This window comes from Microcaecilia unicolor, chromosome 5 (assembly GCF_901765095.1).
Source record: "Microcaecilia unicolor chromosome 5, aMicUni1.1, whole genome shotgun sequence".
Taxonomy (NCBI): Eukaryota; Metazoa; Chordata; class Amphibia; order Gymnophiona; family Siphonopidae; genus Microcaecilia; species Microcaecilia unicolor.
Window position 1 is genome coordinate 181932960 of NC_044035.1, and position 13765 is coordinate 181946724.

Below are 13765 nucleotides of genomic sequence, written 5' to 3' on the forward strand. Positions count from 1 at the left end.
TATTAAACCAGCAAGATATGTTTCTGAGACCTCCTCACTGTGGGGTCGTTTTACAAAGGCATGCTGAAAAATGGCTTGTGGCAGGTTTTGGGCGCAAGCCGATCCACCTTTCAGCACACCTGCGAAAAAGGCCGTTTAAAAAATTTTGCCGAAAATGGACGTGCGGCAAAATGAAAATTGCCGTGCGTCCATTTTGGGTTTAAAACCTTACTGCCAGCCATTGACCTAGCAGTAAAGACTCGCGTGTTAGCTGGGTGGTAATGACCTATGCATGACAAATGCCACTTGGTGCGCGTCCATTATGCATGCCCAAAAATATAAAATATTTTCCAGATGGGCATATCTGACGCGCAACAAAAATGAAATTACCGCAATAGCCATGCGGTAGTCGAGCAGTAACTCCATTTTGGCGTGCGTTGGAAGCAGATAGATGCTTACGCAGCTTAGTAAAAGGACCCCTGTGTCTAACTATGGCCTCAGATCCAGATCATAAAACAAGAGGAATATCTAGCCAAGAGGATGAACGGTAGATGCAGATGATATTTAGAGAAAGAAGGAACTGGTATATGAAAAGGCTCTGAGAGGTTTAATGCCCCTTACATTTTTTTTGCAGAAAAATGTTCATATTCAGTGGGACACCTTTTAACTAAAAATCCATTATTTTTAAAATTCCAGAAAAAAACTATGCCCCCCCCCCCCGATCTGCTTTTCATTTTCCAGAAAAATGTCTTTTACAGTTTGCTACCACATAGATATCATAACCCATGTGGCTCTATCGTGAAGCAATTAGAGCCATAAGATCACTAATCCAGCACAAGTATGTAAATTCCCCTGAAGAAGCCTTAGGGCCCTGTTTACTAAGCCGCGCTAGAGGTGCATTAGTGCTTTTAGCGCACGCTAACCATTAGTGTGTGCAAACTGTGTAGGCGCCCACAATATTCCTATGGGCGTCTACACAGTTAGTGCGCGCTAATTTTGTGCATGTGCTAAAAATGCTAGCGCACCTTAGTAAACAGGGCCCCTATGGTGAAATGGGAACCCCATTGGTATTTACTAAGATAAGTGCTAGGAATTTGTAACTACTACTACTACTATTTAACATTTCTATAGTGCTACAAGGCATATGCAGCGCTGTACGCCATACAAAAAAAACACAATCCCTGCTCAAAGAGCTTACAATCTAGATAAGACAGGTAAACAGACAGAACAATTAAGGGTAAGGGAATAAAGAGGTGAGGATAAAGGACAGGGCAAGTGAGTAGAGGTTAGGAGTCAAAAGCCGTGGTAAAGAGGTGGGCTTTAAGTCTGGACTTGAAGACGGCCAAAGGGCTAGGCGCACAGGCTCTGGAAGTCTATTCCAGGCGTGAGATGCAGCAAGACAAAAGGAACGGAGTCTAGAATTAGCAGTAGAGGAGAAGTGGACAGATAAGAGAAATTTTTCTACAGAACGGAGTACCCGAGGGGGGGCGTAGGGAGAGACGAGAGTGGAGAGGTACTGGGGAGCAGCAGAGTGAATACGCTTATAGGTCAATAAGAGAAGCTTGTTCTGAAAAAATATGAGAGTGATTTAAATATGAGAAAGTGATTCAATAAAGTAGTTAGGGAGGTATATGGAGGTTTTTGGCCAATAATTATATGAACATCTGTTGAGACTATACTTTTCTATGACAGATAAGAGAGACAAGTTCTGAGGTCCTTTCCTCCCATTTTGATATCATTTTTTTAAATTATTTGAAAAAATACACGTAAAACTCTGCAGAACTCATTCATTCATTTTTTTTCTTGGCAGTTTAAAAATTTACCATGGGGGCAACTTACCTCCTCCTATTTTGTAGGTAGTAAGGGCTCCCGTCTTATCCGTGTGCTAATCGGTTAGCGTGCAGTAATGTAGATGTGTTATCTGCTTAGTGCAGGAATGCCCACTCTTCGCTCCCGACATGCCCCAACAAATATTTAGCACATGCTTAGCATGCACACATGGCAAAACTAATGTGGAACTTTTTAGTGTGTCCTGCATTAGGTATTTTATTGTATTTACAGACTTCTATTCCGCTTTTAACTGATGCTACAAAGCGGATTATAACTAAGAAGCTTCACATTAGAAAGAGTTTACAAACAATACATATCACGAAGCCTACACATTAAGGGCCCCTTTTACCAAGCTGTAGTAAAAGGGGGCCTCAGCACATGTGTAAAACATACGCCAACAGCAGCACCAGCCCCCTTTTGCCACAGCTGGTAAAAGGGAAGTCTCACTTTCCTACAGGAAATGGTTGGGCAGCAAGCAAAGCAATTGCCATGTGGCCATTTCAGGGGGGGGGGGAGACCTTACTGCCACCCATTGAGGTGGCAGTAGGGGCTCCTGTGCTACCCTGGCGGTAACTGGGCAGTGCGTGGCACTGCCTGATTATTTTTTTATTTTGTTTGTTACATTTGTACCCCGCACTTTCCCACTCATGGCAGGCTCTGTGTGGCGGGCAATGGAGGGTTAGGTGGCTTGCCCAGAGTCACAAGGAGCTGCCGGGAATTGAACTCAGTTCCCCAGGACCAAAGTCCACCACCCTAACCACTAGGCCACTCCTCCACTCCACTGTACCACTGGGTACACTCCAGCGCTACAAAAATAAATATATTTTGTAGCGCTGGATATGATGGTATGCTAGGGATGGGAAGTCCTGCCTGGCTGCTGCGATAGTCTGGTGGTGGTACTTCCTGTTTAGCAAATGGTAAGCCCACATTGGGCTTACCACCACTTAGTAATAGGGACCTTAAAAGTCTTTAAAACAAGTACGTTTGAGAGCTTTTCTAAATATGGTATGAAGAGTAATTTGATGAATTTGAACGGAAATACTATTCCAGAACCTAATACTTTGGAAATCAAAAGAACACTCCAGTGACGTAGCTAGGTGGGGCCACAGGGGCCTAGCCCCCTCCAAATTTCTTCTGGGCCCCTAGTTTAGCTGGTGGGGGCCTCTAACCCTCACCAGCTAAAGCCTTCATCCAGCAGCGGTCTCTGGTGCCGCCATGATTGCTTCCCTGCTCTGGCCTCCCCTCACGTCCGGCATGCTCCTTTCAGTGAAACTGAGGCTCAGTTTCACTAAAAGGAGCGTGCGGGATGTGAGGGGAAAAGAAAGCAAGGCAGGCAACGCGGTGGTGCTGGAGACCAGCGCTGGATGAAGGCTTCAGCTGGCGGGGGTTGGGGACCCCCGCCAGCTAAGGTATTTGCAGCGGCGAGGCACCTGGAAGCGGTGGGGAGTGGCAAGGCAGTGAGGAATGGCAGGGGGGCGGTGAGGTGGCGGGAGGAGGGGCAGCACCCAAAATGTGCCCCCTCACTTCAGGCTCTGGCCCCCTCCTCGCGAGTTCTGGCTACGTCCCAGAACACTCCCTAATAAATTTACAGTTAATGCTCTTCATAGGTAGAAAATCTAATGACAATCTCTTCCCACTTCTCAGATAAGATCTATTTTTTGAAAAATGAAGTTGTTTCAGAGTTTAGCCCGTAAAAGCTTTTATAAGCAAGGATGCAAGCTTAGACGCCCTTTTCCAAAGAGGCAGTACCGCCCGGGTAGCACGTCCACCCGGTGGTAATTTTGAAGTTGGCGAGCGCTGTTTCCCGTGCTAGAAAATATTTTTTCTATTTTCTACTGCAGGGGGCATTCCCAGCAGTAATTGGCAGTGTGCCCAAATTTGGTGCATGCATCTTGAGTACCACACTTGTAGCGCATGAGCCCTTACCACTAGGTCAGTGGGTGGTGGTAAGGGCTCAGGCAGTAAATAGTCACATGCTACTTTTAATTTTAGTGCACATCCATTTACTGCCCCATGACTCGACCCCTGCTAAAATTATTTTTTTTAATTAGCTAATGCACAGTTTAACGCGTGCTGACAGGCAAAATTCTACAAAATGCTTTAACACATTTTGTGGTAAGCCTTTTCTTGGGCTTAATATCCTTTAATAAAAGGGCCTTGTGCCCCGACTGAGCACGGCGAAGATGGAGAGATGCCGTACTCGGTCAGGCAGCCAGACAACCCCTAGCTTCACCTGGGAAGCGACCACCATTCACCGAGAGTTGAGCCCTCAGCTGCAGGTGGCCACCAGGACTTCTGGAACCGGCAGGGTTGCACAGCCGCTGACCAGGATGGCAGGAATACAGACACAGTCCAGCACCAGAACTCCAATAGGCAAGAATAGTCAAAAATCAGTCCAGGGTCAAGGCAGGCAGCAAACAAGCGAAATCCAAGAAGTAGCCAAGGTCCGGAACACAGGAAATCAGGAACAGAAGATAGCCGGTGAACAGCACTCCGACAGCAACTCCTTAGAACTAGGGTTACCATATGACTCCAGAAAAAGGAGGACAGATTGAGCCAACCGGGTTTTACTTCCATTGCTTTGAAAGCAATGGAAGTAAAACCCAGCTGGCTCAATTACTTCCACTGAAAGCAATTGAAAGCAATGGAAGTAAAACCCGGCTGGCTCAATCCGTCCTCCTTTTTCTGGAGCCATATGGTAACCCTACTCAGAACAATTGAGGCCGAAGCAAAGAAGGCCTGGAGGCAGTGCTTTAAATAGTGAAGCAATCAGAGCAAACCAAACTCAGGTACATCCAACATGGCAGCCCCCATAGGAGATCCTCCCACGACCAGATATGGAGTTCCTTCCTGTTCTCGTTTAGACAAGATGGCTGCCCCCTCCTGAGCTAGCCAAGATGGCTGCTGCTCTTGCTCCAAGCCGGATGACGGCTGCCAGGTTAGGAAACAGAAACCGACCCACCCGGAGAAGTGTAGCAGAGCGTAACACCCAGCGATAATCGGGCATCGCCGCTCGCTGCCCTGTTACCGCTGGGTTAGCGCGGAAGCCCTTATTGCCACCTCAGTGGGTAAGGGCTCCCTGCCACATGGCCATGCAGTAAGAGTTCTCTTACCGCATGGCCATGTGTGTCTGGGGGCTTTTACCTGCTGTGGTAAAAAGGGCCCTGGTGCACGGGAAAAACAGACCCCGCTGCTAGCACAGGGCCCTTTTTCCTGCATCTTGGTAAAAGGACCCCTCAATGCATTTCGGTGTTAGCTGTTGCTATATGCTAAACCATGCATTAACAGCCTGATGCACTTTAGTATAAGGGCCTCATAGTTTTGTATAATAAAAATTATGCATATGGATTCTGATAGAAAAATTACCTTGAGGGTGGTAGATACCTGGAAAGCTCTCCCACAGGAGGTGATGGAGATGAAAACGATAATGGAATTCAAAAATGTGTGGGATAAAAACAAAGGTATCCTGTTTAGAATGAATGGATCCAAAGAAGCTTAGCGGAGATTAGGAAGCAACACTGGTAATTGGGAAGCAAAGCCAGTACTGGGCAAACGTTTACGGTCAGTGCTCTGATTGTGGTTGGACAGGTTGTTCAGCTTCAGAAGTTGGAGAACAAGGCCAGTGCTGGGCAGACTTCTAAGGTCTGTGCCCTGATCATGGCTGAATAGATTTGGATGGACTGGAGTGAAGCTTTTCAGGGGCTTTAACATTAACTTCAGAAATTTTAGAATAAGGACAGTGCTCGGCAGACTTCTACAGTCTATACCTTGAAAATGGCAAGGACAAATCAAGACCAGGTATACATATGAAGTATCACATACCATATGTAATGAGTTTATCTTGTTGGGCAGACTGGATGAACTATACAGGTCTTTATCTGCCGTCATCTACTATGTTACTATCAGGCTCATTTTCAAAACAGAAGGACGTCCATCTTTCGACATAAAATGGAAGATGGACGTCCTTTTTGCACAGAAGACCTTCAAGCCCTGATGTTGGAGGCAGACTTAGATGTTGTTGCAATCACGGAGACGTGGCTCAATGGTTCCCATGAATGGGATGCAAACATACAAGGTTATAATCTATTTAGGAAGGATAGAGAGGGTCGTAAAGGTGGAGGAGTAGTTCTGTATGTGAGGAACTGATATCATTCCTCTTTCATGGGGAAAGGAAGAAGCAATATGGATCACCTTAAAAAGAGATGATAGAACCTCTGTCCACGTGGGTGTTGTCTACAGACCCCCGACACAATTAGAAGAACTAGATAAAGATCTGATCGCAGATATTCAAAAATTAGGAAAGAAAAAGAGGTTCTGTTAATGGGAGATTTCAATCTGCCGGATGTAGATTGGAAGGTTCCGTCTGCGAAATCGGAAAGAAGTAGAGAGATCGTGGATGCTTTCCAAAGTGCTCTGCTCAGACAAATTGTAACGGAACACACGAGGGAGGGAGCGACGCTGGATCTGGTGCTCACAAATGGGGATAGTGTGTCAAATGTCCGAGTGGGTGCACACCTGGGATGCAGCGACCATCAAACGGTTTGGTTTGATATGACAGCTGAAGTGGAGGGCAGCCATATCCACTTGCTTGGAGAACCATATCGGTTTCCTTTTTCTCTTGCTTTTATTTACTCTCCTTACATAAAGTCCTGGATTTCAAGCGTGCTGACTTTAGTAAAATGGGGGAATACCTGAGGAAGGAGCTGATGGGCTGGGAGGATGTACAAGAAGTGGAAGGACAGTTGTCCAGGCTGAAAGAAGTAATAAATAGGGCCACAGACCTTTATGTAAGGAGAGTAAATAAAAGCAAGAGAAAAAGGAAACCGATATGGTTCTCCAAGCAAGTGGCTGAGAAAATAAAGGCTAAAGAGTTGGCATTCCAGAAATATAGAAAATCTCAAGAAGAGGAACACGGGGAGGAATACCGGATGAAACTGAAAGAAGCCAAGAGAGACGTACGTCTCGTGAAGGCGCAAGCGGAAGAACAAATGGCTAGAAAGGTAAGGAGGGGCGACAAAAATTTCTTCAGGTATATTAGTGAAAGGAGAATGACTAAAAAGGGAATTGTGAGACTAAAATACAGCGAAACGCTATGTAGATAATGATGAAGAAAAAGCCAATTTGCTAAATAGATACTTTTGTTCTGTTTTCACTGAAGAAAATCCTGGAGAAGGACAATGAGGGACTGGCAAAAGTACACCTGAAAATGGAGTGGATAGAGCACTGTTCATGGAAGAGAGTGTGTATCAACAACTTGGAAAGGTAAAGGTGGACAAAGCCATGGGACCGGACAGGATCCACCCCAGAATATTGAGGGAGCTCAGAGAGGTTCTGGCGGGTCCTCTTAAAGATTTGTTTAATAAATCCTTGGAGACGGGAGAGGTTCCGAGGGATTGGAGAACGGCGGATGTGGTCCCTCTTCACAAAAGTGGTGATAGGGAAGAAGCTGGAAACTACAGGCCGGTAAGCCTCACTTCGGTTATTGGAAAAGTAATGGAAGCGATGCTGAAGGAAAGAATAGTGAATTTCCTGGAAGCCAATAAATTGCAAGATCCGAGACAACATGGTTTTACCAGAGGGAAATCGTGCCAAACCAATCTCATTGAATTCTTTGATTGGGTAACTGGAGAATTGAATCATCAACATGCTATAGACGTAATCTACTTAGATTTTAGCAAAGCTTTTGACACGGTTCCCCACAGGAGGCTCTTAAATAAACTCGATGGGCTGAAGATAGGTCCCGAAGTGGTGAACTGGATTAGGAACTGGTTGACGGACAGACGACAGAGGGTGGTGGTAAATGGAATTCGCTCGGAGGAGGGAAAGGTGAGTAGTGGAGTGCCTCAGGGATCGTGCTGGGGCCGATTCTGTTCAATATATTTGTGAGTGACATTGCCAAAGGGTTAGAAGGTAAAGTTTGCCTATTTGCGGATGATACTAAGATTTGCAACAGAGTGGACACCCGGGAGGGAGTGGAAAGCATGAAAAAGGATCTGAGGAAGCTAGAAGAATGGTCTAAGGTTTGGCAATTAAAATTCAATGCGAAGAAATGAAAAGTGATGCACTTAGGGAGTAGAAACCCACGAGAGACTTATGTGTTAGGCAGTGAGAGTCTGATAGGTACTGAGGGGAGAGGGATCTTGGAGTGATAGTATCCAAGGATCTGAAGGCGAACAACAGTGTGATAAGGCGGTGGCCGTAGCGAGAAGGTTTCTAGGCTGTATAGAGAGAGGTGTGATCAGCAGAAGAAAGGAAGTGTTGATGCCCCTGTACAAGTCATTGGTGAGGCCCCACCTGGAGTATTGTGTTCAGTTTTGGAGGCCGTACCTTGCGAAGGATGTTCAAAAAAAGAAGCGGTGCAAAGAAAAGCTACGAGAATGGTATGGCATTTGCGTTCCAAGACATATGAAGAGGCACTTGCTGACCTGAACATGTATACCCTGGAGGAAAGGAGGAACAGGGGTGATATGATACAGATGTTCAAATATTTGAAAGGTATTAATCCGCAAGCAAATCTTTTCCAGAGATGGGTAGGCGGTAGAACGAGAGGACATGAAATGAGATTGAAGGGGGGGAGACGCATGATGTCAGGAAGTATTTTTCACGGAGAGAGTAGTGGATGCTTGGAATGCCCTCCCGCGGGAGGTGGTGGAGATGAAAACGGTAACGGAATTCAAACATGCGTGGGATATACATAAAGGAATCCTGTGCAGAAGGAATGGATCCTCAGAAGCTTAGCCGTAATTGGGTGGCGGAGCAGGTGGGGGGAAGAGGGGTTGGTGGTTGGGAGGCGAGGATAGTGGAGGGCAGACTTATACGGTCTGTGCCAGAGCCGGTGATGGGAGGCGGGACTGGTGGTTGGGAGGCGAGGAATCCTGCTGGGCAGACTTGTACGGTCTGTGCCCTGAAAAAGACAGGTACAAATCAAGGTAAGGTATACACATATGAATTTATCTTGTTGGGCAGACTGGATGGACCATGCAGGTCTTTTTCTGCCGTCATCTACTATGTTACTATGTCCAAATCGGTATAATCGAAACCCGATTTTGGACGTCTCCAACTGCAGTCCGTCGCAAAGACCTCCAAATTTCAAGGGGGCGTGTCGTAGGTGTAGTGAAGGCTGGACTTGAGCGTACCTAACACTTGGACGTCTTTGACCCAAAATCGAAAAAAGCAAGGACATCCCTGACGAACACTTGGACGTTTTCACCCAGACGTGCTTTTTTTACGAAGAAGGCACAAAATGGTGCCCGAAATTACCAGATGACCACCGATGGGAATCAGGGATGACCTCCCCCAGTGGTCACTAACCCCCCCCACCATCAAAAAACATTTTAAAAATATTTTGTGCCAGCCTCAGATGTCATACTCAGGTCCATGACAGCGCATGAAGGTCCCAGGAGCAGTTTTAGGGGTACTGCAGTGCACTTCAGACAGGCGGACCCAAAACCCACCAGAAACCCACTGTATCCATATATAGGTGCCCCCCTTCACTCGTAAGGGCTATGGTAGTGGTGTACAGTTGTGGGTAGTGGGTCTTGGGGGGCTCAGCACCAAGGTAAGGGAGCTATGTTCCTGGTAGCAATTTATGAAGTCCACTGCAGTGCCTCATAGAGTGCCCGGTTGGTGTCCTGGCATGTCAGGGGGACTAGTGCACTACAAATGCTGGCTCCTCCCACATTCAAATGGCTTGCATTTGGACATTTTAACATGGACGTCTTTAGTTTCGAAATCACCGAAAGTCAGAAACATCCAGATCCAAGGACATCCAAATCTAGGGACGTCCAAATTTAAGGATTTGGACGTCTCTGACGGTATTTTTGAAATGAAAGATGGATGTCCATCTTTTTTCAAAAATATGGGTTTCCCTGCCCCCAGATTTTGTCGTTTTGCAAAGACGTCCAAATCGCAACTTGGACGTTTCTTTCAAAAAGCCCTCCATGTAGAGAAGGCAGACACTGATATCTGTAGGTAATTTTCCTAAGGCTGAGTGGTTATGCACCAGTCTTGCAATCTAGAGGTGGCCAGGTCAAATCCCACTGCTGCTCCTTGTGATCTTGGGCAAGTCACTTAATCCTCCATTGCCTCAGGTACAAACTTAGTTTGTGAGCCCTCCTGGAACAGAGAAATATCCAGAGTACCTGAATGTACTGTAACTCACCTTTAGCTACTACTGAAAAAGGTGAGCAAATCTAAATAAATAAAATGGCCAAACATGAAAGCAAGACTGCCCATAATACTGCTTTTATGACAAAACATTGCAATACAAACAACCCATGCAAGATCGCACATAGTTTGGTTATCTACTCCATAATGCATATGTTTTAATTTGTGACATAAATCAAAAAAATTTGCATGTCAGCTGAAGTGTATTGAACTGAACTACAAAACCAAAGATCTGAACTCAATGCCTGCAAATAGCAAAACCTTTTACTTTTTCTCTTTAAGCATTGTTTTTATATACAAGTTCTTGATATGATTTATTCTTTATTTTTATGTATAAGAGAACCCTCGGAAGATACCACTTATAAAGGCAATATCATTGGTTATTTTGCCTAGTGGCATAGCATCTCTTCATCGGGCTTTCTTTTAATTATAATTTTTTGTAAGTGCTATTGCAAACACACAAGAGTGCTCAAACTAAATGTGCTCAGTAAAAAAAATAAACTTATCTTATCTTTAAGCCATGTCCATGTCTCTAAATTCTGTAATCCACATGGGCTTCCCCTGCGCCGACACCGCGGGTTTCAATGCTTTCCTCAGGGATTCGGGTTAATTGCCCTCAACAGGTCCACAATGACCTGTAAGCTGAGACATTGACGCTGATTGCTTATGCTGCACTCGCAAGTTCTTTAATGGCCCTATTTAAAGGCTACCAACAGCTGTCGCTTCGTCATGACGTCACTGTGAAAACAAAAGATCTTGAGCCAATAATAAAGTCCAACCAAACACAATGAATAATGTCCTTACTACTGTATAGCATCTTGACCCCACTGGAGAGATAATTACGTCCCAATATTAAAAAAAAAAAAAAGAATGATATTAAGATAATAATCCTATTGGATAAATGTTCATTGAAAGAGACTCAGATCAGGTCATAGAGTTCCATTCCACAGTTTCATTCAATCCCTGTGGGCTAATAGTTTGTAACTTGTGTATCCACCACTGCTCTCTCCTGATTAAACTTGAAGTCCGGTCCCGACCTCCATGTGACTCTAATACCTGCTCTATAATAAACCATCGGAGATCTGAAAAAACATGATGGTATTGTAAACAATGAGAGACTAATGGGGCAGTCAAAGTCTTTGTTGTAAGACGACTTTTGTGCTCCACCAGACGTATCTCATGGTTCTAATTGTACGCCCCATAGTATAGAGAACAAGGACAAGATATAATATACACAACATACGATGAAAGACATGTGGTACGATGTTCCATCTTATATGTACATCGAGTGACTGCATGAGTCCATTGGAGCAATGTCATGGTTTGTGTGCAAAACTGACATTGACCACATGGTTGATGGCATCCTTGATCTCTCATCTAGATATCGGGGGAAAATTTGTATGTACCAATTGATCATTGAGATTCCTACCCCGAGTGTAAGCAATGCAGGGATGTTGGCGAAAAACTGGGTGAAATGTAAGCACCTGCCAATGCTTGTGTATTAAATGTGCCACCTCAGGAGCCAAAGTGGAAAAGCCCAATACACAAACCATTTGATCCATTTGTTCTTTCTGCTTATCTAATAATATAACGGGCGTTGGGCATACCAAGCTCTTTTGTATGCTTGTTGTATACACTTTTGAGAATACCCCTTGCTTGCAATTTCAACGTAAGGATAGAAGCTTGAACTTTGAATGCTTCATCGGTGGAACAAATCCTACGAAGGCATAAGAACTGTCCCACCGGAAGAGACCATTTTAATTTATGGATGATGGCTATTCCATAAGAGAAGAGTATTGCGATCAGTGGGTTTATGATACACCGTTACCTGAGTTGACCATGTGCCTTATATATCCAAGTATCTAAAAAGGATATTAGTGTTGCTGCTAGTCATTGTAAATTTTAAGTTACTATCATGTTATTCAACCATTGCAAAAATGATTTTAATTGGTCCTCCGCCCCATGCCATAAGAAAAATACATCATCAATAAAATGCCAATTCGTATGTTTTCAACGTACCAGATCGACTGGTACAAGTTTTTTCCTCAAATTGGCTGACGTATAAATTGGCCACACTGGGAGCAGCTGCAGTGCCCATCGCAACACCCTTCTTTTGTAAATAAAATATGATCAAACCTGAAATAATTGTTCTTTAATACCAAAGTTGCAAAAGCCATTAATAAATCAGTAGAAATTCTATCCTCCACTGATCGGTCTTTTAAGGTGCTCTTCACTATCTCCAAGGCAGCCTCTTGAGGGATGTTCGAATACAAAGCCTCAATGTCCATCGTACGAGAATAACCGTGGGAGAGACATTCCCAATCTCCTCCACGTGCCTCAAAAAGTGGGCAGTGTCTTGTATATAGATTTGGCTTGCTTAACATACAGTTGAAGAAAAAAGCCCAACATCTTCGACAACGGTTCCAGTATAGTTCCTGTGAGGGACACTATAGGGCGACCTGGGGGTTGTTTTTGATTTTTGTGAACTTTAGGGACCGTGTAAAACACAGGGGTCCGCGGATGAGGTGGTTGTAAAAATCTAGATTCAGCCTTCGTTAGCCTAGCCTGTTGAACCGCAGTATCCACCAACTTAGAAATAGTTGATTTAAGGTCCCCTTTCGGATCCCCGGTAACACCTGATAGTACTCCGGATCCAAAATTTGACGTAAGACTTCTTGGACATAAGTTTGTTTATTCTGGATGACTATCGAGCCACCTTTGTCTGCAGGGTGGATAACAATATCCGGATCTGTAGACAATTCGTGTAAAGCCAATCGTTCCTCCCGTGATACATTAACATACCGCTTATCCTAAACATTTTCTCACCTCCATCATTTCTAAAGAGTCCAAATCACGGAGAACAAGAGCTTTAAAAATTGCTATATGAGAGTCCATCGATCCAGGGGGGACCCATCGAGACTTTGGTCGAAAAATTGAAGAGTCCCACGTGGTGCAACTACCTTGTGGAAAGAATAAGTTAACTTGTAAATTCCGAAAAATGCGGGCTAGATCAATCCGAGTATTAAATGAATTGTACTGCACTGTAGGTATAAATGACAGCCCTCTTTCCAATACCCGAGACTGTTCCGCTGTCAATTGTTTGTCCGAGATATTGATTACATTTGATTGCGCAACTGGCTGGATCGTGTCACCGGGCCTGTACCCCCTAAAAAAGGTTGAGTGGATGGTATTGAAAAACTACCTGTGGACCCAGAAGGTGCATTTGGCATGGAAGATGAAAAAGACACTTGGGGCCCAGTGTTCACCGAATGGTGGGAGGGGGGGAGGGGGAAGGGAAGCAACTCCTGATCCCTGTGGACGCAAATTGATGGAACCCATATGAATAGGCACCTGTTGTACATAGCCCATGCCCATCGATGGCGCCGACGTGTGTGTTTGATATATACTTGATTGCTGATAATAATGCTGTTGTTGTTGCTGTCTGTCCCAGTTACCTCTTCTTCGGTTGCCTCGTCTTCGTGGCCAACCCCCTCTGCCCCTCCGTCGAGTTTGAACACTGTAACCACCACCAGAATTCTCATCAGAACTACTCAAACCTTCCGGTATGATTTTAAATGAACCCTGCTGTTGAACCTGATCTTCTCGGTCAAGCCACTCATAAACCGGCCCCAAAGCGTAATCATGTTGATCTCGTTGAAATTTTTTTAATTTATTTTGTCTTAACGTGTAATGATATTGGTCCAAAGATGCTAATCTTCGCACTCAAATATTCCTCTGGACGAGGCATTGTGTCAGGTGTACTTGATGCAATTATTTGTAGCTGGGTAAG

At 44.8% G+C, this 13765-nt stretch overlaps 1 long non-coding RNA gene across 1 annotated transcript; it reads left to right on the plus strand.

Annotated features, from left to right (window-relative positions):
• The first annotated feature begins 103 nt into the window (after nt 1-103).
• LOC115470647 lies at nt 104-10627 on the plus strand. The gene is made up of 3 exons (XR_003942227.1): nt 104-197; nt 1362-1363; nt 10618-10627. It is a non-coding gene; the product is annotated as an uncharacterized LOC115470647 (long non-coding RNA).
• The last annotated feature ends 3138 nt before the right edge of the window (nt 10628-13765 follow it).